The sequence below is a fragment of the Lynx canadensis genome, chromosome B4, assembly GCF_007474595.2.
Source record: "Lynx canadensis isolate LIC74 chromosome B4, mLynCan4.pri.v2, whole genome shotgun sequence".
Classification (NCBI taxonomy): domain Eukaryota; kingdom Metazoa; phylum Chordata; class Mammalia; order Carnivora; family Felidae; genus Lynx; species Lynx canadensis.
In genome coordinates, this window is record NC_044309.1 from 31,992,950 (window position 1) to 32,007,050 (window position 14,101).

At 39.3% G+C, this 14,101-nt stretch overlaps 1 protein-coding gene across 2 annotated transcripts in view; it reads left to right on the top strand.

The window, feature by feature from the left end:
* CCNY (cyclin Y) overlaps positions 1–14,101 on the top strand; it is a 233,661-nt gene that overhangs the window by 18,938 nt on the left and 200,622 nt on the right. The window lies entirely within an intron of this gene.

Genomic DNA, 14,101 nt, shown 5'->3' on the forward strand with positions numbered 1-14,101 from the left:
AACAGTACTTGGCACATGGTAGTTGCTCAGTAAATATTTGAATGGGTAGAGATACTGCATTCATTTAACATCTAATAAACATTTCTTTGTATTTTACAACCTTGGCATTAAAAAACATTTTTTTTTAATGTTTATTTATTTTTGAGAGAGAGAGAGAGACACAGAGTGTAAGTGGGGGAGGTCCAGAGAGAGAGGGAGACACAGAATCCAAAGCAGGCTCCGGGATCTGATGCAGGCTGCAGGCTCTGAGCTGTCAGCACAGAGCCTGACATGGGACTTGAACCCATGGACCATGAGATCATGACCTGAGCTGAAGTCGGCTGCTTAAGCAACTGAGCCACCCAGGCTCCCCACAACCTTGGCATTTTTAAAGAGCACATGTTATTTTATAAAATATCACTCAGTTTGGGTTTGTTTGATGTTTTCTCTTGATTAGATTCAGGTTTTATATACATTTTTGGGAGGAATACTGCAGATATGATGCATCATATCAAGAGGCACATGTTATCTGTCTCAGCATTGGTGATGTTAACTTTATTGTGTGGTTAAGGGTGGTACCATTCAGGTTTCTTAAGTAGCTTTAATTAATAATAATTAATAAGTAATTTGTATGGAGATTGAGAGTATGTAAGTATTCTATTTCTTTTTATTTTTTTTTAAGTTTTTTTTTTTTTTTTTAACGTTTGTTCATTTTTGAGAGACAGAGACAGACCATTAATGGGAGCAGAGAGGGAGAGAGAGGGATCGAGAGAGAGAGAGAGAGAGAGAGAGAAACAGAATCCGAAGCAGGTTCTAGGCTCTGTGCTGTTAGCACAGAGCCCAACGCAGGGCTCAAACTCACAAACTGTGAGATCATGACCTGAACCGAAGTCAGACGCTCAACTCACTAAGCCACCCAGGCATGCCAGTCTGTATTCTATTTCTTATCAAAGTTTCACTCATTAGTTGTAATGTCTGTTGATAATTTTTAGCATCATCTCAGTTTTCCTAGTAGGCACTATAAGGAACAGGTCTTCCTTCTCCCCATTTGTATAATTATCAGCATTGAGTCATGGATTTTTATTGTATTCAGTGAGTTGTAACCTGTTATTTTTTGTTGCTTCAGTTGTCCCAGAGTTGGTTGGTGGGAGCCTCTTCAAACTGGTTCCTTTCCAGACTGTGTTCTTTAGATGGGTCCTCATCATTCCTGAGCACTTCCTTAGTTTCTGGCAGGATATTTGCTGTTTAGAAATAGTTTTTATCTTGGTTTGGAAAATCTGCTTTCTTCCCTCTTACAAAATATGGATGTAATGTTTTCTTTTACAGAACATCATTGTAACGTCAGTAGCAAATCATGATGCCTGAAAATGTGACCTTAAATAACTTTCTCTCTCTCTCTTTTTTTAAGCTGTCATGATTTTGCCTGTTGTTTCTGTGAAATCAAAGAGCAGCAGCTTATCTACCTGTAGCTTAGGGACAAAATAACATTGTGTGAGATGGTCAGCAATATTTATTGAGTACTGCCACTGCATAAAGCTATCTACACGGAACTGATAAAACTATAAAGGAAAGTAGAAGAGAGCATATCTCTGCTCTTAAGGATGGGTTTAGTGGAGGAAGACAAGATTGTACTGCACATAAGAACAAGTGAAATTGAAAAGGTGAACTTTTGCAACTAACTGTCTTCTTTATCCTGCTTACATGTAAAGATTATCATTTGGTTTGTAGCAGTAGTCCCAAGAACTTGGCGCCATTTGTGACCACCTCTTCTAGAGCTCATACACACAAGACAAGGCAAGGCCAAGGCCTGACTAATTTGGTCGGTAAAGATACAACAAATCACTTCTGAATTTTGATGGTTGATTACTTACACACAGAGAAAAGAATAAGCCAAAGGTACCAGCTTCCTGTAATCCTTTTTCCAACACACCAAAGTGACACTAAATAAGAGAGGCCAGTGGGTGCATGTGTCATGGGATACACTCTGCCAAGAAGCCAAGGCTAGTTGCAGCTAACTGAGCTTACATTTTGGAACTCTGTTCGGTGTGGGGTGGAGGAGTGTGCAGAAAGCCCCATACTTCACCAGAACCCAGGAGCCACCTAGATGCCCCTGTAGCGTTGAATTCTTAGGTTTTGTCCTTCAAGTTTTTCTTTTCTTAAAAAAAAAATACAGTATTTTGTTTGCATGTCTTTGCCGACATTTCCTTAGGGTATGTTTCTAAAACTCATGTTTTTGAGACAAAGAAAACTTGATACATAGTAGGCAGGAATTAAAAAAAACTGGATGCTATTTTTCAAGTATATGTGAGTAATTTGTAATATAGGTTTGAGAATTGTCAATTTGCTCACTGAAATCTTCATTAATTCATTAAAGAAATAATACTCAACATCTATGGAGGACCACAACATTATATTAAGCACGTAAGTATTACAGAGATACACAAGACATGGCCTCTGACTCTAGGTCGCTAAACTTGAATAGATCATGAAATTCTAATTGTGAAGATAAGAAGTATATACATTATCATTTAAGGCACTGTGTCATATGTACCATGTTAGTTGTTACAAAAGTAGGTGCTAAAGTCAGACCAAAAAGAATGTGCTGTAAGATGTCAAAGGTGGAAGAGATGACTTTTGACCGCAGGTGATTTGGGATAGCTTCAGGGAAGAATGGTTTGGGCTTGGTCTTTTGGGTGGGTGGTTCTTGTGAATAGAAAAATATAAGACTTTTCAGATAAAGGGGGAATGACAGTGGAAAAGGCCTAGAGGAGGGAAAGTACAGGATTTATTTGGGTCATGGTGAATGGAGTCAGTTTATTCTCAGAAGAGGGGTAGAATAGTCTGGACAGGTCTTGGGTCTGTTGCAGCCTAATGTGTTCATGTGGTATAGGGCCCTGAATGCCAAGTTGGGGAGTGTCAGGGTTTTTGGGTAGTCTGCTCACTTGATTAAAGAGGCCCCAGGAAGATTAATATGTTGGAGATATGAGAAGTAGATGGGAATGGGAAAAGATCAGAATCAGTGACATCAGTTGTGTTGGTTCACTGAGAATATCTGTGTAAGATAATTGGATTGAAAAGGAGGGTATACAAAGAAGCTATCTTGCTACTGCCACACTCCCTTTCCCCAACTCTGACATTGCAAATGTGCTGAGTCAGAGCAAAGGCTTTCACAGAAGTCTTTGTATTTCTACCCACCTGATACTGAGTAATTATGAAATCATTGTTGAAAGAAATGAGTGAAGCAGCAATATAATTTTGTGCCTAAAGGTGTAAGAGTGAGGGAAGATTCAAGAGTTGACCCTAAATCTTTGCAGATGGATGTTGTTCTAGTAAAGGAGGTTGGAGAAGTAAGGAGGAAGAATTGGCTTTGAGAAGGGAGAAGGTGAAATTTTTGACTTTAGATGGGTTTATACAGTCTTTCTTGATGGTAAGTGATAGTTTTTCCAAAATTCATTTTAATAGATTCCTCTAAGAATATAATTTTCTAGGGGTGCCTGGGTGTCTCAGTCAGTTAAGCATCTGACTCAGCTCAGGTCATGATCTCCCTGGTTTCCTGCCTTGCATTAGGCTTCAAGCTGACAGTGTGGTGCCTGCTTGGGATTCTCTCTCTCCCTCCCCCTCTCTCTCTGCCCCTCCCCCACTAATGCTTTCTCTCTCTCTCTCTCTCTCTCTCTCTCTCTCTCTGCCTCAAAATAAATAAAACTTAAAAAAAAAAAGAAAAAGAGTATAATTTTCTAATTCAAGTAATATGGAAAAATCTGAATGTTCTTATCCTCGGACTGGTGTCAGAGAGATGATGGAAGGATCCAGATTTATAGTCAGTTTACTTGATGAGAATGTGTGTTACAGTGCTCTTGGTGGTTTGGGATCCTTTGATCTCATATCTCAGATGATTTCTGGTCTTTTAGTTCTTTGACCCATAAAGTCCCCATCCATCTGAACAAGACAACAGGCATGCAGGGGTGAAATTGAAGTACTCAGATAACAGAAAATTTTTTTTTTTTAATTCCTGTCTTTAGGTTATTCAAGCTAGCATTGCTCTACATCAACACTAGTAACAGAAAGTTGACTAAATTCTGCATCCTATTTGTCCCCCATGTAATTAGATATACCAAAAGGTTGCCTTTTGACCACCAGACATATGTTTATAAATTGGTTAAAAATAATGTTATGCATTTAACTAATTTTTTTTTAATTTTTTTTAATGTTTATTTATTTTTGAGACAGAGAGAGACAGAGCATGAGTGGGGGAGGGGCAGAGAGAGAGGGAGACACAGAATCCGAAGCCGACTCCAGGCTCTGAGCGGTTAGCACAGAGCCCAATGCGGGGCTCAAACTCACTAACCGAGAGATCATGACCTGAGCCAAAGTTGGACGCTCAACCGACTGAGCAACCCAGGCACGCCCCGCATTTAACTAATTTAAAAATGTGGTGGGAGGGTCAGATCATTAGGATAATCTTTGAATTCATATTTGTAGTAGTGTAAAATATTAAAGATGACATTTCTAAAGAGTTTTGAATTCTTATGTGAAAGTCAGCTTTTTTTTTAATGTTTATTTATTTTTGAGAGAGAGACAGAGTGGGAGCAGGGGACGGGCAGAGAGACAGAGAGACACAGAATCTGAAGTAGGCTCCAGGCTCTGAGATGTTAGCACAGGGTCTGATGCGGGGCTCGAACTCAGCTTTAAAAAAAAAAAAAAATTATTTATTTTGAGAGAGAGAGCGAGAGAGAGCGCACAAGTGGTGGTGGGGGGGGGGGGGAGTAGAGAGAGGGAGAGAGAGAGACATAGTCCCAAGGAGGCTCCGCACTTCTGGTGAGATCGCTACCTGAGCCGAAGTTGGACGCTTAACCAACCAACCAACTGAGCCACCCAGGTGCCCCATATGAACATTATCTACATTAGTATGTTTATTAGGCAATTCACTTCTGTGCATGTTTTTCATTTTTCTAGTTCATTTTTTCTAGCTACTGTTTTAGTTGAAATGTGGACATTTTTTTATTGTGAGTTTGCCTGGTGCTGGTTTAAGTCCAAGTACACCACATATATATATATGGTGTATATATATATATATACACACACATATGTTACTATATGTTTAACAGTCAACTTAAAGGTATTTAAAAAAAAATTTGTTTTAACCTTTTATTCATTTTTGAGAGAGAGCGAGTGAGAGACACAGAGTGTGAGCAGGGGAGGGCAGAGAGAGAGGGAGGCACAGAATATGAAGCAGGGTCCAGGCTCCCAGCTGTCAGCACAGAGCCAGACGCGAGGCTCCAACTCACAAACCAAGAGAGATCATGACCTAAGCCGAAGTCCGATGCTTAGCTGGCTGAGCTGTCCAGGTGCCTGCCCCTAAACAAAGGTATTTTTAAACAAAGGTGTGATTTTTTTTATCATGTTGAAATTTGGTGATTAGTACTTTGGAAAGTGGGAAATTCCAAATGCAGGTGAAAGATTTTTATCACTGGGCTTCATACTTAAGAGTCTGTTCTATCTCAAACTTACCTGGTAATGTTTATTGAGCTGGTGAGGCTTATGGAGTATAAATAAGATAGGTAATCTTTCCTGGAGGACATTGCTTATCTTCTCTTGAGGACATTTGAAATTGAAAGCAAGAATAACATAAATTTGTTACTCAGCTAGAAAAGAAAAAATACTTATTTTCATATTTATGTTTAACTGTCCTCTTGATATAAAGACTTGGGTGGCAATGAGTGGTTGATTGTTTAACTGCAGTGTTAATATCTTTTTATTTTTTTAATTATTTTTTTAAAATGTTTTATTTAGTTTTGGGAGAGAGAGAGAGAGAGAAAGAGAGAGAGAAAGAGAGAGAGGACTAGTGGGGAAGAGAGAGGGAAACACAGAATCCGAAGTGGCTCCAGGCTCTGAGCTGTCAGCACAGAGCCTTATACAGGGCTCTAACTTCAAGAACCATGAGATCATGATTTAAACCAAAGTCAGACACTTAGCTGACTGAGCCACTTAGTTGCCCCAATATCTTTTTTTTTTTTTTTGAAGTTTATTTATTTACTTTGAGAGAAAGAGCATAAGCAAGGGAGGAGAAGAGAGAGAGGGAGAGAATCCCAAGCAGGCTCCCCAGTTTCAGCACAGAGACATGCGGGGCTCCATCTCACGAACCATGCTCATGACCTGAGTTGAAATCAACAGTTGGACACTTAACCAACTGAGCCACCCAGATGCCCCCTCATCAAAAGGTCAAAAGAAAAGCTAGATTCATTTCTTCTGTGCTTAACAAATAAGGAGACATTTCTGTGCCTCCTATTGCTAGTAGATAAATTATAAACTTCACAAATTAAAAGCCACAGAATAACCAGAGCTAAAATCGTCTGATTTGTATGCTCTTGTCAGGATTACCTGCTATTGGGTTACCTATTGCAAATTGAGATGGTTTTGGTTAACTTCCCTAGGTTTTGAGTTGTCAGTTCTCTTTTGCCTCCATTAATCCTTGTATGCTTAGAAATTTCCAGTTAAGTGTAATATTAGATAAAAAGAAAATAATTATAAACCTAAATAAAATCTTTAGCTAATAGTATTAATGTTAGTTTAAAAATTATACTATGCCTATTGACCTTAGGGGAAGCTGAGGGAAGGGAACTGAAATTTTTACAGTTCTTCTGTAATCTGAAAATTATTTCAAAATAAGTTAAAAGTGATTAGACTCATTTATCAACTACAAAATGATTAGTGTATTACAAAACCAGATGGAAGAATTTATTTATCTGTTGTAGTGAATGGGAAGAGATTCTTTTATCTTTAGATGATTGAATTTCTTGTTCATGTTCATTGACCTGAAAAATTAAGTGTGTTTAGTAAATTGCATACTTGTTCTTTCTCACTTTTTGTATCTGTATGTGTAAATATATGCACAGATACCAATTTTTGTATGCCCTAAGTGCCTCTAAATGAAGTCATTGGCTTTCTAAAAATATTAATTTCATTTTAGCTTGTTAGACATATGTTTTGATGGGATGGTGGCAATGATTTACTTTTTGAGAATAAAATAGATTCTTTTATTTTGCAAAAAGCATGTGATTTGGGGCTTCATGTGCAAGTTGAGTGATCAAATGCTTTACTACTGATTTGGATCTAAATTTAAGAAAAGAGGTTGGGGGTGCCTGGGTGGTTCAGTCAGTTAAGCGTGTGATTTCAGCTCAGGTCATGATGCCGTGGTTTGTGAATTCGAGCCCCAGATCAAGCTTTGCACTGACAGTGCAGAACCTGCTTGGGCTTCTCTCTCTCTCTCTTTCTCTGCCCCTGTTCTGCTCTGTCAAAATAAATAAACTATAAGAAAGAAATGAGGTTGATTTTGTTTTGTTTTGTTTTTTGAAACGAACCGGTTCTGAATTCATTTCCCAAGAACAGTGAAGAAGCCTTTTTATGCAGTGGACATATTATTGAACTAATATTAACATTTTTAGGTTTCAGCTTAAGAGGATTTCACTGAGATGCATACTTTATGTTTAAGTTATTGGTGACATCTGTATTAACAGAAGAGAGTTTGAGGTTTTTCAGCAATTGCTATATGGGCCATGCTGTAGCTTAGTGTGGACACTAACCTGGAAGCTTGGGCTGCATGCACTTCCATTTTTTATTAGTTAAGCCCTATTTTATCTTCTTTGAGACTAACCCTTTCCTTTTGTTCTAGGGCAGTGCTCTCCATTAGAGTTTTCTGTGATGATAGAAGTGTTCCATATCTGTGCTAATATGGTAGTCACAGCCACATGTTGCCTGCTGAGCACTTGAAATGTGGCTAGTGTAACCAAGGAACTGAATTTTGAATTTTATTTAACTTTAAAGAATCTAATGTAGATAGTCATGTGGCTAGTGTCTCTTGTTGGATAGCACAGATCTAGGGCTGTCCTTGCTAGTTCTTGCATGTGTACTTTGGATGCCAGTTTAAGTGTGACAGAAGGGAATAGACAGACATTCATAGAGTAACTGAATTGTCCACTGTTCAAGATAAAATCTCCATTAAAAGGATTTTAACTGACTTGCTGTGGAAACAATGTTACCTTGTTGACTCATTGGGATACCTTGTGTGAGAGGTACCTTTTGGGTACTTTTATAAAACTTAATTTTTTTCACATTCGCTTTTCCATGTCAGTAAATATACTTCTGTTTCATCATTTTTTAAAAAAGTTGATTTATTTTGAGAGAGAATGAGAGAGAGAGAATGGGAAAGGGGCAAAGGGAGAAGGAGAGAAAGAATCCTAAGCACTACTAGTGCAGAGCCTGATTTGGGGGCTTGAACTTACAAACTGTGAGATCATGACCTGAGCAAAGGTCAAGGGTCGGATGCTTAACTGAGCCACCCAGGCGCCCCAAGTCTCATCATTTTTAATCCCTGTATTCTATTTTATGACCCTGCCATCATTTGCTCTTCTAATCTATTCATCCTTTTCTATATTACGTACAATTTTTATATTACATAAAATTCTTAGAAGACTAATCAAGTATGTACATTTTGGGGCCACATCTTTGCTTTGTTCCTTAGGGAGTTCTTAGGATTAGATTTTATGAGTCAAGGGTAGGTATATATTTAGATTCTGGTTTGTTTAATGTACATTGCCAAAGTACTCCCTGTTGCCACCTGCTCCCACCTTCCCCACAAGGTTGTGCCAGTTTACCTTCTAAATTGGCATTTGTGAAAGGTGGTTTATCAGAACAAGAAACATTTTAAGGGTTTTATGTTTACACAAAGGTAGCTTTAAGGTAGCATCCACATATTCATAAATCTTTGTCTATTTTTTCTGCTTTGTTCAGGGCAAAAACAAAGTGACCCTAAATTCTTGGGTTGACATTGGGGATGTCTTTAAAAGGGCCTCTGTGGAGCAAGGGTGAAGCTCATTTGGTCCATTGGGAGCTCTTGCCCACCTTCTCTCTGTCTGTGGTTCTGTACATGCTGCCTGTTGCATTGCTTAATAGAGAAACCTGGTTCCTGGAGCCCTTCAGCGCTCTCTTCACAGGCTGAGGAACACGGCTCTGTGTTATTTCCCTGTGCACCAGTGCTGCTGCCTTCTCTGATACCAAAGGCATAGTGGTGTTGTGTTCCTGAAGCTGGCACATCTTTATTTGGAGTTAGCCAGCTAGCTGTCTGGTCACTGCCTCCAATCTGGCATTGAAAATAGGTGCTTACTTTACGTTTGGGACAAAAGGGGGCCTTTTTTCTTTTCACACTTTTGGTTAGGATGCTACCTTATCTTAGTGTTCAAAAGGTCTCAAGTTCAGAGGCTTCTTGAAAGAAAGTGGCCTGTGTTATTTTTTTTATTATCTTTATAAATAGAGCAGTTTCAAGTTCACAGCAAAATTGAGAAGTACAGAGATTTCTCCTATACCCCCTGCTGCCCCACATACATAGCTTCCCCCACTACCAAAATCTCCCACAAGAGTGATAACATTTGTTACAATTGATTAGCCTACACTGACACATCATAATCACCCAAAGTCCATAGTTTACCTTAGAGTCCACTCTTGGTGTTCTATGTTCTGCGGCTTTGGGCAAATGTACAGTGATATGTATCCATCATTATCATATCATACAGAATATTTTCACTACCCTTAAATCCTTTGTATACCTTCTGTTTGTTTCTCCCTTCCACCCCAGCCTCTGGCAGCTATTCATCTTATTACTGTCTCCATAATTTGGCCCTTTCCAGAATGTCATATAGCTGGAGTCACACAGTATATATAGCCTTTTCAGATTGATTTTGAAGGAAAGGAAAAGTTATTTTCTATCCGTTAAGGTCTTATAGTTGGACTAAGAATTAAATTTTATATGAGACAGATTAACAGGAGAAATAACCAGAATTTTATTCTGTGCACAAGGTGGCACAATAATGAAATTGACACCTCACGGAAATGACTGAGGCAGGCAATTTTTATACTTTTTAGACAAAGAGACAATACATCTGCAAGGAACTGATAAGACAAAAAAACCCCTAACTTTGGAAGCATCAATTATAAGGAATTATAAGTAGAATTTGGGCTGGGGCACTTAAAAGTAAAAAGTAATAAGGGTTATTTATGCAGCCTTCTGGGCTCTAAATTTCCCAGCTCTGGTGATGAGGATGGCTCTTTACCTCCAGGTACAGGGAGGGCAGCTTTCCCATGGGAGATTTAGTTCCTGCTTTCAGGGGGACAGAAGAGGGTGTGAATATTCGTCTTAGGTAGGATGTCTCTTAAGTACCTTTTATTCAGAATAATCAGTATGCCAAAGTGGCACATTTTGGAGCAGCCTGCCCTTGCCCCTACAGCTTCTTTCACTTAGTACTATGCATTTAAGGTCCCTCCATGTCTTTTCATGGCTTGATAGCTCATTTCTTTTTAGTGCTGAATAATACTCTGTTTTCTGAATGTATCACAGTTTATCCATTCACCTACTGAAGGACATCTCAGTTGCTTCCAAGTTTTGGTAATTAATGAATAAAAGTGCTCTAAACATCTGCAAACAAGTTTTCGTGTGGACATAAGTTTTCAGCTCCTTTGACTAAATACCAAGGAATGTGATTGCTGGATTGTATGGTAAGAGTATCATCATCTGTGTTAAGAAACCACCAAATTGTTTTCCAAAGTAGCTGTACCATTTTGCATTCCCGCTAGCGGTTTAATAGTGAGGGTTCCTGTTGTTCTGCATCCTGGTTTGTATTTTGGCCATTCTGTTAGGTGTGTAGTGGTATCTTGTTGTTTTAATTTGCGTTTCCCTGATGACATATGATGTGGAACATCTTTTCAGGTGCTTAGTTACTTGCATTATTTTAAGTAATTTTTTTATTTTATTTTTTTAATGTTTATTTAATTTTTGAGAGAGCACTAGAGGGGGAGAGGCAGAGAGAGAGGGAGACAGAGAATCTGAAGCAGGCTCTGTGCTGACAGCAGAGAGCCCAATGTGGGGTTCACCCCACAAACCATGAGATCGTGACCTGAACTGACTGAGCCACTCAGGTGTCCATAAGTAATAATTTTAAAATTGTGGTGGGAATAGACGTATACTAAAACAGTAGCTGGGGATGGTGCATGACTGGACTACTAGCAGGGAGATGAAATCCTCACATTGTAGAATGGATGATGAAAAGATCTTTTAATTAAAAGTACTGAACATATGCAAAATGTAGGGCTGCATATGGATGAGAATATAACCATACTTGCTCATTAAAGAATAGAGAGCTTATGTGGGAAATAAGATTTACAGTGAAAAGTTACAAAAAAAGAAATCTTTATTATGTAAAAAGGTGAAAGAGGTGAATGGATTAATGTTTATTGAATATGTGTAGTGTGCCTGGAACTGTGCTGTGCTTCATGCCCATTATCGACTTTGTTGTAGCCGTAGAAGAGTATCAGGGGTACCGATGGGTAGTGTTGTGTGAGTATTGCAGGCCATGAGATCCATGTTGGAGGAGGAGGGTTCAAGTGGAACCTTGGAGCCTATGTGGAATTTTGATGAAAAGGGGAAAATGAGCTTTCTAGGCATGGAGGGTGGTACGAATAAGGCTTGCCTCTCAATTCTGTGAGGGCAGAGGCAAGTCCATCCTGTTTACCATCATACCCCAGAGTCTAGCACAGAGTCTAACACAGCACTTACAGATGTTCAACAAAAAGTAATGAATAAGTGATATGTAGTAGGTGCCCAGTAATTATTTTGAATAAAGTGAATTTGAAGCAAGCGTTTTAGAGAGTATTTCTGGCACTATAAGAAGTTCATAGAAGCGAAGAGAGAAGACTGGAGAAGTCATCTGAGGCTCTGCTAGGGAATTTGAGCATTATTCTTAGGCAGTGAGGAATGTTTTTCTCAGGGGATGATTGAGTTGGGAGTTTTTAGGGGATTCACTGGGTATTCGTGGGTAGGATATATTGGAGGGGGAGTTAAAAAAAGGGAAATCAGAATTCCTGTCTGGAGACAGGGATATTTCCCAATGTCATTGGTTGTTCTTACCTTTAAAGTTAGTGAAACGCAGGAAGACCCATGAGTCAGGAGGTAGGTCTCCAGTCAGGTTGCAGGTTAGACTCTCTGCTCTGCCATGTGCGAACTGTGAGAATGTGGGTCTGTTACTTAATAACTTTCTTCAGTTGCAACTTCCTTTTCTGTAAAATGGGGATAATAAAAATATCTACCTCATGGAATTGTTGCAGGCATAAAAATGAAAGAAAAGATAAGGTGCTTGGTACAAAGTAAGCACTCAGTAAATATTAGTTATTAATAATATTGCTAGGTAAAGGTAATTTCTTATAACATGGGCTTAAATATCATGGGTTTTACAGAATAAAACAAACACTTTAAAACTTTTGACAGTTTAGACATCTCTGGAATGCAGTTCTGAAAGAGCTGGCCTCCCCGAGGTGGCCTCTTCTAGAGGAGTTAGAAGCAGATCTCTTCCCTCTTGAGCGTATTGGGTTGAGGTAGGCCTGCTGCAGGCATGGGGATTGCCCTTCTCAGTTGGTGTTGAAGAGTTTCGGTGGAAAGAGTCATAAAATCATAGATTTTTAGGTTCTCAGAGGGGCCTCAGAGATCATCTTACTGGGCTCTCCTTAACCAAGGCTCAGAGTTATCTGAGGTCACCAGGTTGGACTGAATGAGTAGATCTCCAGACTCCACACTGGTATGCTTTCTACTACTGTATTCTGAGATCTTATCACTGTTTATATTCAGATTATTCAGTGTTCCGCTTTTCTGGTGTACAGGATGGAATAGTGGTAGCCTGCCTGTTATCTTGTGGAACTTCCTGCTGATCTGACATCATGGAAATCTGTCCAGTTTTCTTTGTGGGAGTAGTCCAGTGCTAAACTTATAAAAAGCAGTTTAGACTAATAAATTATCAGGCAGGAATAGCCTTACAGTGTATTGTGGACAGGATGAGTAATGAGTATATTAAGTGCTGGTGACTGCGTAGGTGATGACTTCTACCCATGTGGGTATCAGTGGGATAGAGGGACAAAGCAGGACAAATGAGCCTTGACAGAGATCCTGCCTGTGACCTTAGACACAGGAGCCTCATATCTCATCCCGCCAGGAGCATCGGCCAAATTGTTAAGGGTGTGAACATTGTTTGGTGTCAGGGGTAGGTTTGTTCTTAATCACATTTGCAAAGCTAAGGGTAAAAAGGCTCAACAGAGTTTAGGAGCTGTGGTCTCTAGTAAGGCTTAAAAAGAACTCTGTCAGTAATCACTGAAAACTTAGGATTCTTGCTTTCAGAAAACACAGAAGAAATCAATTGTTTATGGGAAAGATTTGTGGAAATATAAATTAAGAGAATAAATTCTTGACTTAATATATGCTTTTGAGGAAACTGCTCCATTGGGCTTTCCCCTATCGAGTCTGTGTTACCTAAGATTTTCATAGGATTTTTATTACTGTGCTGAACCGACACTTCAGTAAGCTAAAGATACAGAAACATTTGCAACTAAAATGTGTTTAACAGATGAAGTATACTACTGTACAATTGAGTATTTTTCTGCTTCTGCCCATTATCACATGTGTGTATTTCATGAATTGGACCCCCAGGAAATCAATATTTTTATTATAGCAGAGGTGACCAAATACTTTAAAAGCTGCATTTGAATTCTGACCTGTGTAACCTTAAAATTTTCAGACCATTTTTAAGAACGTTTTTAAGTGTGACCTGTACATGTATGTGCATCAGAATTACCAAAAATACAGATTTTTAGGGGCACTTGGGTGGGTCAGTCAGTCGAGGGTCTCGGGCTCTTGGTTTAAGCCCAAGTCATGATCTCAGAGTTATTGAGTTTGAGTCCCCTGTAGGGCTCCTCGCTGACCTTGTAGAGCCTGCTTGGGATATTCTCTCTCTCTCCCTCTCTCTGCCCCTCCCCTGCTCTAGCTCTCTCTCTCCCCCTGTCTCCTTCTCCCCACTCTCAAAATAAATAAACTCAATTTTTTTTTCAATGTTTATTTTTGAGAGACAGATTGTGAGCAGGGGAGTGGGTCAGAGAGAGACGGAGGTAAAGCAGGCTCCAGGCTCTGAGTTATCAGCACAGAGCCTGACGCAGGGCTCAAACCCACAGACTGCGAGATCATGACCTGAGCTGAAGTCAGATGCTTAACCAGCTGAGTCACCCAGGCACCTCTAAATAAATAAACTTAAAAATG